This window comes from Ctenopharyngodon idella, chromosome 18, assembly GCF_019924925.1.
Source record: "Ctenopharyngodon idella isolate HZGC_01 chromosome 18, HZGC01, whole genome shotgun sequence".
Classification (NCBI taxonomy): domain Eukaryota; kingdom Metazoa; phylum Chordata; class Actinopteri; order Cypriniformes; family Xenocyprididae; genus Ctenopharyngodon; species Ctenopharyngodon idella.
In genome coordinates this window covers 399,186-420,000 of record NC_067237.1, presented here as the reverse complement: position 1 = coordinate 420,000, position 20,815 = coordinate 399,186, and the positions used below count along the sequence as shown (strand labels likewise).

Genomic DNA, 20,815 nt, shown 5'->3' with positions numbered 1-20,815 from the left:
GTTAGTGATGTTCAGTGAGGAGCGATGTTGCCTTCAGGGTGGCGATGCTTTATTTAGCTGATTCTACATAAAGAGGAACCTGCAACCCTCGAGATCTGTTGAGATTCCCCTTGCGGTCTTTGTTTTCAGGCCCCAGAGACCACGATGATGCAAAATTAACCTTCTATAAATGATTCTCTCTTCTTTTCCTTTTAATAAGTTCCTCTGAACATGTTAAAAAAAAAACCCGTAGGCTGATATTATTCAAGCTGTTGTTTGACAAAACAGTGTAAACATTTCAGAAATGGCATAGTAACATTATTTGGTGTCAACTCAATCTCTAGCAAAATCATTCAGTGACTCGTCATATGATTCTGCTCAAACAATCATAAAATCTATTGTATATTTTATTTACTGAGGTCTCTGGGACCCCAAAAGTAATCTCATGGACAGTGTATGTTATAGAAGTTAGTTAGATGTTTCAGTGTTAAAGGGATAGTTCACCAGGAAGTGATGTCAGAACCTTTCACTGATCAGTTCTTAAAAGAACCATTTTGTCTTCGTGTGAAGAGCATTTTCCACTATAAAGAATCTTTAGTGGTTCTGTGGACGTTAAAGGTTCTTCATGGAACATTGGTGCCAATAAAGAACCTGAATTGATAAGAGTGCAGCACATAATCAATGCTAGACCAGCTCTAAACCAGCGTAAACTGGACTGTAAACTGGTTAGGCTAGACCGTCTGATTCTTTTTCCATGTCATTTAAAAGTACACACTAAAAAATGCTGGGTTAAAAATAATCCAAGTTGGGTCAAAACTGGACAAACCCGTTGGTTGGGTTAAATGTTTGATCTGACCTGCTGGGTAGTTTTATTTTAATCAACTTTTGTTTAAAAGTTACTATATTGATTGCTTAAAAAGAACCCAAAATAGGTTGGAAATGAACATTTATTGATAAGTTTAATAAATAATAATTAAACAATAAACATTTATTAAATTGCTTATTAATAAATGTTCACCTTTTGATTATTATTGTTTCCTCTAGTAATTATGTGTCTGATTTTTAATTTCCAACATATTTTGGGTTCATTTTAAGCCAGACATACAGTCATTTTAAACAATAGTTGAGTTGAATAAAACTACCCAGCAGGTTGAGACAAACATTTAACCCAACCGCTGGGTTTGTCTATATTCAGCATAACTTGGGTTGTTTTTTAACCCAGTGTTTTATAGAGTGTAGGATATCTGTTTTTAATGAAATGTAATTTATTTGCCCTCATGTTATTCCAATACCAAACCAAATATTGGAAACATGTTTTGGTCACCATTTACTTCCACTGATGGACAAAAAATCTTGTGGTTCACAGAAGAAGTAGGTCATACATGTTTGAACAACATTGTAGTGTGTAAATGATGACAGAATGATTGTTTTTGTGAGTTTTTTGGACACATCTCAGTGTAAACTGGGAAACCATAATATCTCAGTGCCTCTGTTAGTTTAAAAACAGCATGTTGAGGAAGAAGTTAAGATTGATGATGATGTTTCGTGTCTCCAGAGAGGAAGTGGAAGTGGTTGTTCATCATCAGCAGCCACACCTCGTGGTTCACCACATCTCTGAAGATCAGAGGATCTCCATCTTCAGCCACTGCTGGAATGCTGGTGAAAGCAGGAGATGCAAACGTGTGACTGAAGGTGTGAACGCAGAATGCATCTGAGCTCTGATTCTTTCTGATGTGAACATTAAAAAGCCTGGCTGACTTCTTCTTGTGTTTCTTTGTTTTCTCCAAATTCGATTATTGCATGGGATTTGACAGCGAACTCTCGGAGGAGACGTTCTTGCAACATCGTGGAGTATTGCTCAAGCTGAAGGAGAGAAAACAAGTCGTGTTTATTGCAGGCTTTACAGTGTGTGTTCACTCTAAAAATCGATGGTTCCATGAAGAACCTTTAACATCCATCACGCAAAAGCTTCTTTTCACTATTAAAATGTTCTTCACACTAAGAAAAAGAAGGTCATTTTAAGAACTGACCACTGATCATGATCTTCTATGACACTACTGAGAAAAATCCCATTCGGAGCTGTTAGTGTGAAGAGAGTGTGATTTTGTATATTTATGAGAGTTGAGCACAGTGACTTATATGAAGTGGGTCAGTGAAGAGTCACTTTAATCCGCCGCATTTTAATATTATCATTGGACATTCAGAGGATGTGTTTATACAGGTCATCTGGAGATCATGTGAGAGCCAGTTTCCTGTTGGTCCAGAGACAAGGAAGTGCATTTCTTGCGACATTCTTCTATAGGTGTTTGTATGTTAATGTCACCGCGGTGTAAACGAGTCACTGCATGCAGTGCAGCTTCACTGGAATGGCGACTCTTTTAATCTCTTATCTGTTTTTGACTGTGTTTTCTTCTGTTGAATAGTTTATCTCAAAGCATGATCTGTGATTTGCATTTCTCAATACCAGAGCTGCGTGTGCTTGTGTGCGTGCATGTGTGTGTGTGTGCGTGCATGTGTGTGTGCGTGCATGTGTGTGTGTGCGCGTCATGCGAACGGCTGCCTGTGATCCCAGCGCTGGCAGGAAGGAAGGGTGTTTCCATCTGAGACTTCCTGTCTTGCACCATGACTGACTATATGCTGATCCTCTCTTCCTTCTGTCACTGGAGAGAAGCAGACCTTCATTGCTCTTTCCCAGCCGTCACTTCTCTTCAGGGGGCTGCAGTGCTGTATATGGGGATGTTCCAGGGGTCAAAGGTCACTCAGGGCTGGAGATGGGGGTTGTCAGTGATCGCGATGCCTCTGTGAGTCACAGAAACCCGAGTGTAGAGATGTTTTGAGAGGAAACTGCTCTTACAGCATTGCTGTGCAAACTTTGACAGTAATGCAAGTTACATTTAATCAGATTACTTTTTTCAAGTAACAAGTAACACGTTACTTTTAAATTTCAAACAAAAATGGGTTACACTTTTTTCAATGGTCCACTTTAGACTAACTATAAGTAACTTTGCACCATGTCAACTAGACTGTTGGGTTCAGGTTCAGGTTAGTAGAATAAGTTGTTTGTTTTGTCTATTAAATGAAAGTCAAGGTCATCAAACCTTTTTGGTTACTAAAATTCGGTTTGGAGCGATATGAGAGTGAGTAAATTATGACAGAATGATCATTTTTGGGGTCATTTTAACACTTCAGAATGTGCTCCGATGGACTGTATTTGCTGATCATGTAATCCTGAGGAAAGCGTTCAGAACTCACACAACTTGACGTTATCTGTGTGAGACGCAGTAATTAAATCATCAGTAAAGCGGGATGAGACTGCTGTGATGTCGAACTGGTTTCATTAGCTGCTGTGGTGGATCATGTGACTGATCCTCATTTATTTTCCCATCAAACACTGTTTTTCTCCAAACAGGAAGTGCCCTAATCAGGCTTCCCCGCTCAAGAATGAGGGTTCTCAAACACTTTCATCTCAATACAGTACATCAGGTCAAGTCTGTTGCTGTTTTCCCTGGTCTTCAGTGCGTCAACTGCTTCCGATTTCAGTCTGGAAGTGATGCTCGTACCTTTTTTAGGCCAAATTCCCTTTTTTTTTCCAATTTCAATTTATTATTATTATTATTATTATTATTATTATTATTCCAAATTCTGTATTTTCCATTTAAATTTTTCTGGATTCAGTTTTTTTTTTTTTTTTTTTTTAATTCCAATTTAATGGATAAATTACATGTTAATAATCAAAAGACATGTCTAATTAACTGAAATCATGGAACTTACACAATTTAAAAACAATTTATTAAAAGTTTTCCAAATTCTGCTTTCCATTTTAATGTTTGATTAAATTTTAATAATCAAAAAGCATATATTGAATTCATAAAACTTTAATTATGATTTAATATTAATAACTTTATATATATATATATATATATATATATATATATATATATATATATATATATTACAATGATAGAGCCCTATGAAATGTTTTATTTTTTCAGAAATTCTGTTGTGTTTTAATTTTTCTGGATTTAATACAAATGTATTATCAAAAATGATGGTAATCAAATGAAAGCATAAAACATCAACAGTCTTTTTGCACTTTAATATTCACCGTTTGATTAAGCGTGCAGTCATACTTTAGATTATTAATTCAAATTTTGACACATTCCTTGACATTCATTTTTATGACTGAATTCAACAACGATGTGAAAAATGTCCAATAACTGAAGGGTTACAGTGATGAAGTAGGCAGTATGTAGTAATGTGATCTGATCCCTCTTCATACACGATAAAGCTGTTTATCAGGCTGCAGAAGAGATTTCATCATTAGACAGCAGCTTGTCACAGTCTGATATCTGTGCAGCTGTGTGTGTTTCAGACTCATGTGTGTCTCATTAAACACTAACACGGCCAGGACTGCAGATAGTCATAACTTTGGCAGTATCATCACTTCTCTCATCCCAGTGGATTGTTATTTCTCCTCGCTGCAGAGAAGCAGCAGACCGTAGGTGAGGTGAACACCTGTGTGCTGTATCTGGACGTCGGTGACTCAGAGCGATGTCAATGTCATGTAAAGCAAAACTTTTCCTTGACCAGTGGCATTATGCATTATTCACACACAGCAATTCATTTGTTCCACAAGCCAAAGTCCGGGATAAAGTCATATTCAGCCGGTCATGTGATCTCAATTTGAGTCTTCATGATTTTAAAATCACTTTTTAGAAGTGCTTTTTAGGATATTATCTTTCATGTAGTGTGTAATATGTCTGTTTGTGAATGTAAAAGCTCAGTTTCACAGATTAAAGATCAGATAAATGGAGTTTTTGTCTCCTAAAAGAAAGAAGTGATTCTGAACTGAAATGAGTCGTCAGTAATTCCAATTGCTGAACCTGCGTAGGTCTGTAACTAATTTGCATAATGCCAGCCTCTGGTCTTCATTGGCTGAACAGCGTCTCTTTGCCCCGCCCTCAATCACTGTAGTTGTATCTGAGACTGGAAGAGTTTGGTTCGTGTTGTTCGTGTCGAGAAGACGCTGTTTTCTGCTGCCAAAGCAAATCCACTTTGATGAGATTGATACGGTAAAACCGACGCCATCGTTACTGTTCGTATCACTGTGAATCAAGAGCTGAGATTCAGATATGATAATGAGCATTTGATTTCTGACCAATCACAGCAGAGCAGCTCTCAGAAAGGCGGGGTTTAGAGAGACCGAATCCTTGATTGAAGCGTTTCAGACACTGTGAGAAAAGAGCTGATGCTGCAGTGGATATTATGAGAAAATTAAAGTGTTTTTGACCTTGAATGAATGTGAACCTGTTGTAGGAGACCTTTAAAACACTTAAAGATTGGCCCTTCACACTCTTTATCCTCATCAAAACTTATTATCATGAATCTAATTGCTATTAATCTGAGCAAATTACCCTCTCAAGGCTCATTACAACCTGTGATTGACAGGTCAGAGAGAGTCAGACTAGTGCAGGATTTCTCTTTATATTTCAGAAATCGGTGAGTTAATGATGAATGGAACAAAACGACAAGCTGCGATGCTAAATTCCAGAGGTTCTCTTGGTTGCTATGGCGATAAACTTCACACACTGTAACCGAGGGCTTCTGTGAGTCTATTATCAGCTTCATTTGTACACACAACTACTGAGTGTTAGATTAATGACTGTAATTAATAATTAAAGCTGTCTTGAGGGTCTTTGTATTAAGAAAAGAAAGGTTCAGTTGAGGTTGTGTGAATATATGTGGCATTAAAGTATTTCCAGGATTTATAAGGTCCGTAATGACCGGCACGTAAATCCATCGGCACATAAATAATAGGATCTCCAACATCACGCCGTAGCAGAAATGAACGTTTCCTTCACATCTCTTCACACAGGAAAGAGCCTCAGATGAATCTGCACCAAATGTGTGAAATCTTAATATGACACGCAGCCAAGAGGGACGAGTTTGTTCTGTTCTGTTTCATTATCTAACTGTGATCTAATCTAACTAGTTTTGAACACATCAAGTTAGGGCTGCACGATAAATCATTTTAGCATTGATATGGCGATGCATCCGAGATCGTCACATGATTGCACATAATCACAACGTTTAACCATCATAGAGTGACAGTTTATCATTTGCACGTGTTTCAGGTCCTTTCTGTTTAAACATCCAAGTGATTTTAAGCAATTCGAGCGCAAGAAGATGTGAAAGAGAACTCAATTCAGATCTCAAACGCTGTTTTCTGTGTGCGCAGACACACGAACACTGAATTCAGTTCTCCTCTTCTATTTGTGCTTGAACAAACACATACATGCAAAACAATGTAAAAAAGCCTTCTTTGCAAATATCCTCATGAACCCAGTCACATATGGCTTAACATAAATAATTGAGAAAGAAAACGGATGCGTATTGTTATATTGGATCCGTGCATTAGCTCTTAAAGTGACAGCAGCCTAATATATCCACTGCTGTCTGTCGTTAAAGGATTAGTTCACTTCAGAATGAACATTTCCTGATAATTTACTCCTTATTTTATCTTTTTATCTCCTAATTTACTCCTTATTTACTCCTAATTTACTTTTTGAGGAAAACATTCCAGGATTTTTCTCCATATAGTGGACTTCACTGGGGTTCAACGGGTTGAAGGTCCAAATGTCAGTTTCAGTGCAGCTTCAAAGAGCTCTACATGATCCCAGACGAGGAATAAGAGTCTTATCTAGAGAAACCATCGGACATTTTCTAAAAAAAATAAAAATTATATACTTTTTAACCACAAATGCTCGTCTTGCACTGCTCTGTGATGCGCCACACATTACGTAATCACGTTGGAAAGGTCACGCGTGACGTAGGCAGAAGGTAGGGCGTAAAACTCCATCTCATTTTCTCCTCCAACTTCAAAATCATCCGACATCGTTGTTCTACCTTTTTTTGTAAAGGCCGTTTGACTTAGTCTTTGACGTTCACTTTGTAAACACTGGATCGGTACTTCCACCTACGTCACACGTGATCTTTCCAACGTGATTACGTAATGCGTGGAGCATCACAGATCAGTGCAAGACGAATATTTGTGGTTAAAAAGTATATAATTTTTTTATTTTTTAGAAAATGGCCGATGGTTTCTCTAGATAAGACTCTTATTCCTCGTCTGGGATCATGTAGAGCTCTTTGAAGCTGCACTGAAACTGACATTTGGACCTTCAACCCGTTGAACCCCAGTGAAGTCCACTATATGGAGAAAAATCCTGGAATGTTTTCCTCAGAAACCTTCAGTTATTTTCCACTGAAGAAAGAAAGACATGAACATCTTGGATGACATGAGGGTGAGTAAATTATGAGGAAATTTTAATTCGTAAGTGAAGTAATCCTTTAACTTGACTCTTACACAAGTCTTTTCACACATGTTGTTAGTGTAACGGGTGGGAAGCACACACACACACACACACACACAGGCTCAGCTGCACATTCTTCACCGGTGAATTCAGCGCTCATGTGTTTCTGCTGAAGAGAGCAGTGAAGCCCTGCCTGTGTTTCTTGTAGGTCTGTTTCTTGGCCCGCGGCTGATAAGATTGGGTTGGGTTACAGGCCTGCAAGCTGATACTATTGAGAGCGCTCAGATGAATCGTGTATGTCTGAGACGGAGGCTGAAGAAGACATCTAGCAAATGCTTTGGCCCAAACATCAGATGGTTAGACGCACTGTATTCATCGCCAGTGTAAATAATGTCAAGCCAAAGCAGAGCTGACGGGAGAGTCGTGGGGAGGCTGGCACTATTGTCTTCTTGAGAGTGAATACAAGTCTTTTCTCTCATATCTCTCGCTCAAAGGCATCAGACCGTTGACAGACTGCAGTCACAAGCGTGCGTTTGTCTCTGCGTACGGACAGTGGGAGTATTATATGCTAACGTCTCTCGAGTTCGACAGTGTTGTCTTGTTCCAGCATGTGTGTTTGGGTGTGTGTGAGGTTTCTGGGCGTCACATCAGTACTGAGCACGCTCATTAGGGTACGAGATCTTCACTGGATAGCGTTGAGTGTTGTGATCAGTCTGGAGAATAATCATTGTTTTCTATGGATTGGTGTATTGTTGGCTTGTTTGTTGTATTAAATCATTTAATTGCAATACATTTATATTCTTAGCAGGTCTTTTGTTTCCAAAGAGCAGGAATCACACATCTGGAAAACACCAGTGCAGATAAACGGCTACAAGAAACCGGCAACTGCAAACTGGATGTTTTTTCTGAGATTGTACAAGATTTCTTTCATCAGAGGACAAAACTGGTGCTTTCTGCTTAGTGTGAAATCCTCAGTGAATCCCTTGTGAACAAGAAGTGCACTTTAGCATATAAAAAAAAGAGAGTACATATTATAGATATAATATACTTTAAAATAACTGTGAACTGAATGTACAGCAGTGGGCAAAAGTGACGTCCAGCCTGGGAAAACTATGGAAGTTTGTTTCCACTACTGAATAAAACATAAAAAAGGTGTAATTCTGACTTTTTCTCACAATTGTGAGTTTAGATCTTGCCATTCTGAGAAAAGAAGTCAGAATTGTGAGATAAAAAAGTCGCAATTATGTTTTTATTTTTTATTTAGTGGCGGAAACAAGCTTCCTGACATCTTCACCCTTTATTCAAATATAAATGTGTTAAAGTCCCCCTGTAGTCAGCAATTTTATCCATTAAAACTAATCCAAAATGACATATTTAAATGTTTTTTCCATGAAAAAAAAAAAAAATTCTTCATGCCTTAAAATAGCTTGAATGTAACTCTACACCCTTGCCTCATTTAGTATATGTGGTTCTATGAATATGCAAATTAGCCCCGCCTCCACGCACTCACACCAGCTCAGAGATCCACTCGTTGATGATCACATGTTGACGTGATTGGTTACAAACCGCGTTTTTAGATCACTGCAATATTCAGTAATGGTGTTGATTTAAGAATTTGCACATGGCTTGTCTTAAAGCACATTAATAACACCACATAGACATAATAAAACAACACTGAAAACTTGATTTTCACCACAGGGGGACTTTAAATATGTTGTAGTCATATTGTGTAGTTGTGCGTGGAGTCGATTGTTTTATCTGAGATAATAACGCAATGAAACATGACAAACTGTGCGGCATAATTTTTGTCCATGCTCTCATGCAGAGAAATTATGAACACATTCATAAACAAGAGAGAACCAATGAAATATTAATAATTGATTATGTTGTAGTCAGTATTTTCTTTTTCCTGTCAGATTTTTGTTTTTCTGTGCACTCTTTGTGCATAGTAAAATGAGAAATGATGAGAATATGACATTTGTAAACAATTTTAATGGTTGGATTGGTCAGAAAACTGTAATCTTATGAAAATATTACCATAACGGCCATGCATGTGATGTGTGCAATAATCCAACAACCTCAAAATGTATTAGTTTACAAATCACATACTATGGTAAAAGTGTTTTGAAATCCTAACTGTTTCCCCGCCGGCATTTTTGATCGGTTTCAAAAAAAACTTTCATGCCGCCCAGAATAGTTTGTTGTATCTGAACATGCAATATAGTGTGTGTGTGTGTGTGTGTGTGTGTGTGTGTGAGTTTGGTGTTGATATGTATGTGAGACTCTGTGGGCGTGTGAACTCTTTCTCCTCAGACTCTGAGTTTGTCAGTCTTCACACAGCGCCGTATCTGAATGTGAACCGTGTGTCGTGAGGGTTTGTTGGATCTGTGTTTGTGAACACTACAGCTCCTGACTTCTCCCTGTTCTGAGAGTTTGTTCAGGAGGCGCGTCCGTCTCAGAGTGTTGTGACATTACACACGTTCAGCATGTGTACATATTAGCTTACTAGTGTCAAATTATTGCTTGTGCCCTCTTGATTATGTGTGAAGTTGTGTGTATGTGAGCGATTTTTCAATTAGGAGATGCTTTTTATAGCCCAAGGTGATTTAGGATTTAAGAAATCAGAGTTACACTTTATTTCAGTTCACTTCAGATATTCTACTAAACTATAAGTAACTTTGTAACTACATGTCAACTAGCTCTTATTAGAGTATTGTAGACTGTTAGATTAGGGTTCGTGTTAGTAGAATAAGTTCACCTGTACTTGTGAAGTTATAGTCAGTAGAATATCTGCTGAGGAGCATCAAAATAAAGTTTAACCGAAATCAATTTTTGAAGGACAGATTATATGAGCTTTTCTTAATTTTAAAGCCATTGAAATGTTCAGTTTGACAATTTCACTAATTTGGCCTTGTTCTCCAACTCTCCTTATCTATAATAAATTCATAAAAGTTAGATTTAATTTAATTTTTGGCATTTATGTGTACAATTTGAAATTTTCAGTGTTGGGGAAAGTTACTTTTAAAAGTAATGCACTACAATATTGCGTTACCCCCTAAAAAAGTAACTAATTGTCATTACTTAGTTACTTTTTTATGAAAAGTAATGCGTTACATTATTTTTGTGTTACTTTTCTCACCTTGCTTTAATAACAGCAAAATAGTTCTATTTTTGGAAATGTTTTTCACCCTTTTACACCAAAAGTGTAATGAATAAGCCTCAGGCTGAAGGAAATGCATATTTACGCCTGTACAGTAGAGGGCGCAGCTCAAACTAACCAAAATTATTACAGGATCGCGTAAAATTGTGAGATTGCATTCTGCTGTTTTAATTCATATCGTAACTCAAGTTATTTGTAATGCATTACCCCCAACACTGTTCATTTTAATTCAAGTGTTAGTAAGTTAGTTTTTTAGTTTTTTTTTTTAAATGTTTATATAGTTTTTATTAACTTTTTACATTAGTTTTAGTCATTTTAGTACATCAAATTAAACTAAATGTAAATTTTACCTTGAGAAGATGATTTTTTTATTCTTTATATTTTACTTTTTTATTTCAAGTAACAAATTTTTAGTTTTAGTTAACTATAATAACCTGAGTGATAAATGTCATTATACCATCACACAGTATCCAGACGTAATTCCATTTAATAGTATTAAAATGATTTAAAATGATTAAAATATTTTTTTTTACAATTATTGAAACTGATTAACATTTTTAATTATTAGTTCTAAAATCATTGTATCAAAAACCATTCTGCTGTTGATCAAGGTCATGATCAGATTTCTGTTTAAACACAGAAGAAACGAAGTTTGAAGCGGTTTTGTTTGATCACTGATGGAGCTGGAGCAGGCCTTGACCCAGAGTCAGCAGGTTTCTCTCACTATACGTCACCTCAGCTGTACAGTGACCGTGAGGACAGCAGACACTGGACGACACTCACAATCACTGTCCAGTTAGCACTTGTGTTCACGGCTGACCTTTTGTACAGCTGGATTTGTTGTTCTTGTCATCTTCTGTGCTGAAGAAGAGGTTATGGTCAGATCATGAGCTCAGGATGACCCGTGGCTTGTGTGGGACTGAAAGCCTTAAACTCATTCCACGACTGTACGGATGTGTGCTGCGTCTTACACTGGCTCCGTTATGGAAACCAAATGTTATTGGAATTGTGACATTCCAAACTGAACATGTGGAGATCAGATGCATGTATGACACTCTTTCATTCCAACACGCTTTCTCTCTGATCTTCAGATGACTTATAGTCCTGATCGCAAATAATAATTATGCATTATACTGTATTTTTAAGAGGTTTATTCTACTTGGGGGGAAAAATGCCTTTGAAGGGATACATGAAAACAACACATGAACTCAAATGAAGGAATTTTGAAGAATATGAGTAACTGAACAGTTGATGGGCCTCATTGACTTCACACTGAAAAATGAGGAATAAACACCCTTTATTTCTTTATCGCATCACATCAGGATCCGGAGTAAGAAGAAATGCTTTAGTGAAGGAAGAGAGATCATAATACAGGAAAAGAAAGCAGATATGACATCATAATGTGAAAAAATGGACAGAAAGCAGCTTCAGGAATGAAGGACATCAGGAGAGAGAAATGGATGTGGAGAAGAGGAGAGAACGGGGGACGGAGACCAAAATAGACCGAGTCAGTGTGACTAAGATGCTAATTGCAGTGGAACAGCATTCTAACATGCAGTAATGAGAGAGAGAGAATGTGTTCAGATCCACACGCCTCTGCCATGAACACTCGGAGTTTTCCATATCGTCATTTCTCCCATTAAAATGGAATATGGAGTGTTTTATAGCGATCAGTGTAAAAGCGCTGGTGTTTGATGTGATGTGAGCAGATCCGGTGTGTGGGCGCCTCAGGGCAGACCGCCGCTACAGCGCTGTCTCTGAGCAGAAGAGGTTAATGGATCTGTGTGTCATTTAGATTTTATAGAACAATCACCAATTGTATGGAGAAGTTTGTGTGCGTGTGTGTGTGTGTGTGTGTGTGTGTGTGTGTGTGTGTGTGTGTGTGTGGGTGTGTGTGTGTGTGTGTGTGTGTGTGTGTGTGTGTGTGTTGTACTGCTGGAACGCAGTGTCTGGCAGTGTTTACAGTGTAGCTGCATTTGCTCAGATGTTAATGATCTGCACACAGATGTAAACACACAAACACTTTAGATCTGTAGCATGAACACACATTCATGTTTCTCTGTATATTAGAACGTTTTGAAGTCATGGCATCAAAATTCATGGAATATTTCAGTGTTTATTCTGAATGATTTATCGGTGCACATCATTATTGTGTTAAATTCATGTTCCTGGTAATCTTGAATCAGAATATCTTCTCCTCCCTCTTGCAGCATCTCTTCTCTTCTCTGATGACGAGGGCGGGGCAACCTGTCACTCACATGAGATCCACCAATAGCAAACCACAACCATCCAATCAATTCCCCACGGACAAAATCAAGCCCCGCCCCACATTTGTTCTTGTTCCAGAAGAGTTTCACTCAGATATACGGCACAATAGAGAAGAAAAGAGGAGCACAACTTCTGTTTCATGATGACTTTAAATCTCAGTGAGAATAAACTACAGACCTGGAAACTATTAACAAGCAGAAACTGTAAAATAAAAATAAAAGATCAAAACATAACAAAATAAAAGGACTGAAAATGTGAACCAAAGATCATTACAGCCACTTAATACATGGCTCTTTACCAAATAAATACATTAAACTGATGTTTTTAAAAAGAAGTCTCTTCTGCTCACCAAAGCTGCATTTATTTGATCAAAAATACAGTAAAACAGTGAAATATTATTCCAATGTAAATCAGCTGTTTTCTATGTGAATATATAGTGTAATTTATTCCTGTGATCAAAGCTGAATTTTCAGCATCATTACTCCAGTCTTTTTCTTTCAAAAACTATATAATGAGGGTCTTTTCAAGAAGTTGTTTTTTTTAATGAGGCCTTTTCATTATTTTTATATCAGTATCATATTTTAAATTTATGCCCTCAAAAAATACCAAAAATGAATTTTAATTCAGAAATGATGTAAGATGTGTCACTGAATTACATGATCACGTATTTTAGAATAAATGTCAATGATTCATTTCCATGATGTTTTCTTTCACTCTGTTGTGAGTGTAGATCTTAAGATGTGGAACTCATAATATTTGGCTGTTAGATTTTCTGCCACAAACACTAAAATGTGACTTTTATGACGTTTACTTTGGCTTTAACGGCTCAAACCTGCTGTGTGAGAGAAGGGACACACACTCCAGTGCTTTAACCCTTCACTGCCTCATTGACTCACACACACACACACACACACACACACACACTCCGTCAGCTGTAGAAGTGAATGTCTGGCGTTCTGAGAATGGATTACATCCTATTAAATCTCACAGCGAGTGTGTGTGACACAGATCTCACCTCTGCTCCTTCCTCTCATTCTGTTTTCCTCTTTATCTCTCGGTCACATTCTCAGCCGGCTCATAATTACCTTAATGACACGAGTTTCCTGTTAATATAGAGCAGTATTTCAGCTTTACAGATACTGAACATCACAGTCTCACTAACACTCTCTCATTTTCTCTCTGAGTGAAGTGAGAATGTTTAGTGTGCTGAATGTCATAGTGTTCCAGCTGACAAATATATGTTCTCTGAACCTTCTGAAACAAGTAGTAACATTTAAAAAATGTTAAATGAACGTCCAACTAGAACATTTCAGGTCAGAACATTCCATGAACGTGTTTGTTTTGTGTGTATTTGTGACTGTAGAAACACGTGTGTGTGATTCCCTCTTCTTCTCGGCTGGAATGAAGCACATGTTGAGACTCCTGCCGTGAGTTTTTCCTCAGGTATGATAAATATGTTCAGACGCTCAGGATGTTTACAGTCTGTTGATGTAGTTTCACAAGATACCACAGTAAGAGAGAAGCAGTGTGATAGTGTGAAGTATGGCATGTTTATTAGTAGATGTGTGTGTGAGATGTGTGTGTTCATGCATGTGTTCTGATGACTCCTGAGATTGTGCTAATGAGAGGTAATTTCTGCTCATAATGATAGAAAAAAGTCCCTGGTGTGAGTCCAAAAGGCTGGAGCACTTAAACTTTGAAATGTTCATCACACAAAGAGAGATATCCAACTAAAAAAACTTATCTGTGGATTTGAGGGTCATCAAGAGTTTGAACAGGAGAAAAGGAATTTAAAGGTGCAATTAAGAGACGCGGGAGAAATGCAGGGAAATCCTGGGAATGTGAGAGTCCTGCCATAAAGCTTTACAACTCTGTGTTTGTCAGCACACACACACACACACACACACACGCACACACACGCACACACACACACACGGGAGTGAACAGTGACTCAGAGCGCTGATAGAATCCACATCATTCTCTGATCATTCCTGCAGTCACGCTCCAGCACTAGCTATCAGGGAGGAAGTGATGTTATCATGACTTCCTGTTTTACTTCATGTGCCTGTTTTTTTAACTAGGCATTGTTTAAACATGTAGGCCTACTATGTCTTATATGATTATACTATGATTATATATATAATCCATACCTTCAAACATAGCATGCCTAGTTAAAAAAAACATATATATATATATATATGTGTGTGTGTGTGTGTGTGTGTGTGTGTGTGGGACCCATGCTGGCAAAATGAGTCAGAATGTGCATGGGCTAATTTCAAGCTACAGGCAAAACAAGTCAAAAATGTTGATTTTGGTCGAATTTGAGGTTTTCAGAAAAATGAGTTCATTAAGGCCTCGTCTAGCGATCCAAATGTTTCAAATATCAATTAAACCCCTAAAAGTATCTTTATTTGTATGTTTTCTGAGAGGAATACCTTTCCTTCGTCCATGAAAAAAGCTGTTTTTCTCTGCTCGCTTCCCCTCAACTACTTCCTCATTAGTTCAAGTTTGGTATTGTTTTAAAGCGCAGCGTTTCAACTTTGTGAATATTCATAGTGAATTTTTGATGGCATGAGTCTGAACCAATGAAATGTGATTTTCAAACTCATGCTGATGTAAACAAATCGATCTTACTCGCACTGACTGACAGATCTGAAGCGCGCACAAAGACGCCTCAGATGATCCTGAGATACACAGAATTACAGTACTTCAAAATATTGAAGTAAAATATTGAAAAAGAAAAGTTATATATATATATTCCTATAGATATTTGGTTTTGATAAGGTGTGTGCCAAATTAGGTGTTGATTTTAAGGTGATTTTGTTTTGGAACCTTCAGAAAACTTTAACTCGATTTTTCTCAGAATTGACTTTGCTGACTCTATCGACTTCAGACAGGTGTAGTTCAGTTATTATTTGTCAGATTCCAACAAATCATACATCATTTTGAAGTTTTTTTTAATAGAGATTGTGAAAATAACAATAACTCAATTTTGAAAATTTGCTCATTGTGACTCATTTTACCAGCACGGGTCACATATATATTACATTAAACCAGGAGTCATTATTATGTACATGTGCATTTGAAATGATTTATGACATATATATAATATACCGTTCAAAAGTTTGGGTAAGTAATATTTTTTTTTGTTTTCAAACAAATAAATACTTTTATTCATCAAGGACGCATTACATTGATCAAAAGTGACAGTAAAGACATTTATAATGTTACAAAAGATTCTATTTCAAATAAATGCTGTTCTTTTGAACTTTATATTCATTAAAGAATCCTGAAAAATAAAACACATCACCATTTCCACACAAATATGAACTGTTGTCAACATTGATAATAATCATAAATGTTTCTTGAGCATCAAATCATCATATCAGAATGATTTCTGAAGGATCATGTGACACTGAATACTGGAGTAATGATGCTGAAAATTCAGCTTTGATCACAGGAATAAATTACACTTTACTATATATTCACATAGAAAACAGCTGATTTACACTGGAATAATATTTCACAATTTTTACTGTATTTTTAATCAAATAAAAGCAGCCTTGGTGAGCAGAAGAGACTCTTTCAAAAACATTAAAAATCTTAATTAATCCAAACTTTTGTACAGTCAAGTATATTTTATATTCAATATATTTATATTTATTTTACTTAGTCACAAATCATACGAAACCCCTAATCCGTGAAGAGAGAAACACTGAACTCTGTCCTGAATCAAAGCGCAGCTTATAATGCAAAATCCCTTAATATGTATAATTTCCCAAAGCTCTCGTAGGCTGTGCAGCGGTGTGTGTTCGTGTGCGGTGACAGGTGGATATGAATGAACTCACACCTGTCATCACTCGTTTGACCGAACAATCGAGCAAAAACATATCGCACTCAATCTTCAGTCAGTCGTTGTGTTTCCTGAGGTTTGTCCTCACCTCCCGTTGGTTCCTCTGCTCTGTAATTGTGATGCACAGATCCAGAGATCTCCACTCTCCCACACACTCGCTTCAACAATACACTACTGTAAATACAATAATGAACCGCGCAGCAGGAGCACCGGAGCTGTGATGATATTACACCATAATCTCTGTGAAGCGCAGATGAGAGAGAATCAGTCTGATGCAGATCATGAACCGAATGTTATAGAGCAGCTCCTTCTGAATCACACAGAGGTTTACACCAGTTTACTCAGTTATGATTTATTTACAGTATCAACTTCTGTCTCAGATGTTTCTCACTCAATCACTCAATATATGATTTGTGATTTTTCTCTGCCGTCTTCCCTGTAGCCCTGAACTCCCGTCTGAAATGCACCCGAGCAGAAACAGACACCCGATCGTGCTTCAGAGCGCCGGGTTTGACCCCTGCGTGACCTCAGAGCGGGCGTCAGGTCAAGCGTCAGACGGCGTTTCAGATGTGTTTCTCTGCTCCTGTTCAAGTCTTTGTTGTAACGGTACGTACGGCTGGTCGTTCTCATTCTGTAACGCTGCTTTCATCTGCTCTTGGCCGTTAAACCTGTGAGATCTTTATTGCTGTGAACTTTGACCCTGTGTGTTGAGGTTATTCAGTTAACAGTCTGCCATCTAAGAAACGTCTCGGCTGTTGTTGTTATTAGAAACAGTGTGTGTTTGTGTGTGTTATGTTACTCCCTCACTACTAACAAGCTGAATGTTTTTGTCACGAGAGACACATTACCGCCATTAACCGTTTCCTTCCACTTGGTTTTGAGCTGGAATGCTGCTCTTCCAGAGGGAGAAACACTTACTTCAGTGCGTCATGTCAAGCGCTGTGTGGTCTCATGACTGGCAGGAATAAGAACTGCTTTGTTGTAATGTTTCCTCTTTTATTTTTTTCTTCCCACCAGCAAAAACACCCAGAAAGTTGTGTGAAGTGCCAAACATTCACTGATTTAAAACGTCTGTATCAACGAACAACAATATGAGCTATTCCTGCGAACAGAGAACGTTCTACTGACTAACTTCACAAGTACAGGTGAACTTATTCTACCAACCCGAACCCTAACCTAACAGTCTACTAATACTGTAATGAGATTTAGTTGACATGTAGGTGCAAAACTACTCATATTTAAAGGGTTAGTTCACCCAAAAATGAAATTTCTGTCATTAATTACTCTCCCTCATGTCGTTCCACACCCGTAAGACCTTCGTTCATCTTCAGAACACAAATTAAGATATTTTTGATTAAATCAGAGAGGTTTATGACTCGTCCATAGACAGCAATATAACCACCACTTTCAAGGTCCAGAAAGGTACTAAAGACATCGTTAAAACAGTCATGTGACTGCAGTGGTTCAACCTTAATGTTATGAAGAGACGAGAATACTTTTTGTGCGCAAAAACAAAACAAAAATAACCACTTTATTCAATCAATTTTCTTCTCTTCTGTGTCATTCTCATACGTTGTTTACGTCCAGCGCTTCCAGGTTCTACATCAGAGCGCCGACTCATTATTGGCCGGCTCCTGCGTCAGCGTCGTGCTGATCACATGATCAGCGTTGGCCAATACTGAGTTGGCATTCGGACGTAAACGCGGAAGCTTCACTGTGATTACTGCATCACCTGCGTAAGGATAATGTGAGGGAAGAGAGGAGATTGTTGAATAAAGTCATTATTTTTGTTTTGTTTTTGCACACAAAAGTATTCTCGTCTCTTCATAACATTAAGGTTGAACCACTGCAGTCACATGACTGTTTTAACGATGTCTTTAGTACCTTTCTGGACCTTGAAAGTGTTGATTACAACCTGAATTCCGGAAAAGTTGGGACGTTTTTTAAATTTGAATAAAATGAAAACTAAAAGACTTTCAATTCACATGAGCCAACATTTTATTCACAATAGAACATAGATAACATAACAAATGTTTAAACTGAGAAATTTTACACTTTTATCCACTAAATGAGCTCATTTCAAATTTGATGCCTGCTACAGGTCTCAAAAAAGTTGGCACGGGGGCAACAAATGGCTGAAAAAGCAAGAAATTTTGAAAAGATTCAGCTTGGAGAACATCTAGCAACTAATTAAGTTAATTTATATCAGGTCTGTAACATGATTAGCTATAAAAGGGATGTCTTAGAGAGGCAGAGTCTCTCAGGAGTAAAGATGGGCAGAGCTGTGAAAGAGTGCGTAAAAAGATTGTAGAATACTTCAAATTGCAAATCTCATCATCTACAGTGCATAACATCATCAAAAGATTCGGAGAAACTGGAAAAAAATCTCTGTGCGTAAGGGACAAGGCCGAAGACGGAAGATGCTCGTGGTCTTCGGGCCCTCAGGCGACACTGCATCACTCATTAGCATGATTGTGTCAATGACGTTACTAAACGGGCCCAGGAATACTTCCAGAAACCACTGTCGGTAAACACAATCCGCCGCGCCATCTGCAGATGCCAACTAAAGCTCTATCATGCAAAAAGGAAGCCATATGTGAACATGGTCCAGAAGCGCCATCATGTCCTGTAGGCCAAGGCTCATTTAAAATGGACTGTTTCAAAGTGACATCTTCAAACTGTTTTGAAAAGAAGAGGAGATGCTACACCAGCAGGCATCAAATTTGAAATGAGCTCATTTTGTGCATTAAAGTGTAAAATTTCTCAGTTTAAACATTTGTTTTGTTATCTATGGTCTATTGTGAATAAAATATTGGAAATATATTCAAGATTGAAAATATAATATATATTTTGCACATTGTACATTTTGTCATTTGAAGGTTTAAACAATATATATTTGAATGAGGATTTAAATGCATCAGTGGCTCATTTATTTTATCTGTCTAATACAGTCGCACTCTTCACAGATCGTTGCGTTTCATCTACACAAAAGAACACTTTCTTTCAAAGCAAAATCTAAATAGTCTTTGTTCTAATGAGGAACCGAAAGCTGTGAAAGTGAAGCTGGCGTACAGTGTGGTCAGACTGACTGAGATGAGCTCAATTAGATCATTAAAAAACAACACTGATGATGGATGACTGCAATAAGTGGAACTAAACACACACACACACACACACACATTAAACCAGATCAAACCGACAGACATCATTTCTACATATTTCAGTATTACAAATCCATTGTCAACACTTGACATTTATGTAGAAATAGAAGTGGATTCGCAGTGAGATTGCAAAAGTCCTGCACTGACCTTTCAGCTCTGCCTCTCTGTGACACAGGAGTGTTTGAGCTCATTCGTCAGTTCTCTTGTACATTATAGATCAAATCAGAGGTCTGTAATACTGAGAGAAAAGCATCTGTTAGTGTTCTGGTTCATCTCATACCATGTGCTCCAGCGCAGATTCACCCGGACGAACATGATGTGAAATCTGCCGTCTTTACACACTCTTTGAGTCGATCAGCTGAACCTGAGCCGCACTGATGATTGACTGATCACAAGAATCAAAATCAAAGAAATGAAAGAAAAAACAGGAAAAACAGCACACTGCTTTGTCTGCTCACATGAAACTTTAATAGATGAAGCGTTTCGATCAAACAAGGTGTTTGTCAGGCAATGTTTGGTCGAAGCCTTGAAATTTATTAAAGTTTCATGGGAGCAGATAAAGCAGTGTGCCGTTTTATTTTATTTTATTTTTGCACTTCTTTGATTTTGAACAGAGGAAGACAGGGAAAAATATAAATCACTTTCACACTAACTAATTTGACACTTGTAACACAATTAAATATTAAATATGTTGCATTCAAAATGTGATTTCATCAGAATATATGGCTAATTTTCAATGTTTCTCAGTGGAAAATATTCTTTTTGGGTTACACTTTATTTTACAGTGTCCTTGTTACACATGTTACACAGTAAATTATGCATAATTATATGCAACTAATCCTAAACCAAACCCTAACCTAAGTACAATAATATTATTAAATACTTAAATGTATAATTACACTGTAAGAGGGACACATTAAAATAAAGTGTAACACTTTATTTTAAGGTGTCTTTGTTACACTGTAATTATACATTTAAGTACTGAGTAATATTAATAACTACATGTACTTTAGGGTTAGGAGTAGGGTTTGGTTTGGTTTAGGGTTAGTTGCATGTAATTATGCATAATTTATAGTTATTA

General features: G+C 37.4%; 1 long non-coding RNA gene across 4 annotated transcripts in view; it reads left to right on the top strand.

The window, feature by feature from the left end:
* The window catches only part of LOC127500051 (uncharacterized), a 33,592-nt gene that overhangs the window by 2,788 nt on the left and 9,989 nt on the right, over window positions 1–20,815 (top strand). Inside the window, exons 1-3 of one of the 4 annotated variants that reach the window (XR_007926244.1) lie at window positions 1–2,780; window positions 11,093–14,163; window positions 17,016–17,179. The exon at window positions 1–2,780 is cut by the window's left edge and continues 2,788 nt beyond it. This is a non-coding gene — a long non-coding RNA (uncharacterized LOC127500051). Of the gene's footprint in view, window positions 2,781–6,767; window positions 14,164–17,015; window positions 17,719–20,815 lie in introns of those variants that run through there. The other 3 variants (XR_007926243.1, XR_007926241.1, XR_007926242.1) reach the window with 3 other exon arrangements.